The 472-nt window shown below is 54.9% G+C and overlaps 1 protein-coding gene across 1 annotated transcript in view; it reads right to left on the bottom strand.

Annotated features, from left to right (window-relative positions):
• Positions 1-403, bottom strand: part of LOC104525994 (tetratricopeptide repeat protein 21B) — a gene marked incomplete at its 3' end in the record, with an annotated part of 26,975 nt that extends 26,572 nt beyond the window's left edge. Inside the window, 1 exon segment of the mRNA XM_010169309.2 lies at positions 277-403.
• Positions 404-472: the final 69 nt, after the last annotated feature.

The following is a 472-nucleotide window of genomic DNA, read 5'->3' as shown; positions in this document are numbered from 1 at the left end:
TTTTTTTTTTTTTTTTTTTTTAAAAAGACAAAGAAGAAAGATATGTGCGTTATTTTTCACTTCAGCACTACGTGGTGTAAATCAGTTTCATTCAAACCCGGGGGGAGGGCGGTGACAGAGCGTGGCACACTGGCCTGGTAATCTCAACATGGAAAACATCGCTTTCTTTCTGTGTAGCACACTAAAGCCTGAATTTTGAGACGCAAGGAAGCCCAGCGTTTTGGGAGGGCGGCGGAGTGACAGGACACACCACCCAGCTCCCCGGCCCCGCATTACCTGCCCTCAGGGCACCGTAGGCCCGGTAGAACACGAACACCGGATCGCTGCCCAGCCGCCCCAGCGCCTCATCTGCCGCAGCCCGGACGTGCTGGAAGTAGCCTTCTTGGCAGTAATAATTGAGCAGGGCCTGCGGGAGAGTCGGCCTCGGTTCACTCGAGCGAACGCTTCATCCCGGGACGGCACGAGACCGGCT

The sequence above is a fragment of the Antrostomus carolinensis genome, unplaced genomic scaffold (genome assembly GCF_000700745.2).
Source record: "Antrostomus carolinensis isolate BGI_N321 unplaced genomic scaffold, ASM70074v2 scaffold4296, whole genome shotgun sequence".
NCBI classification, from domain to species: domain Eukaryota; kingdom Metazoa; phylum Chordata; class Aves; order Caprimulgiformes; family Caprimulgidae; genus Antrostomus; species Antrostomus carolinensis.
This window is presented reverse-complemented; position numbering and strand designations above follow the sequence as displayed.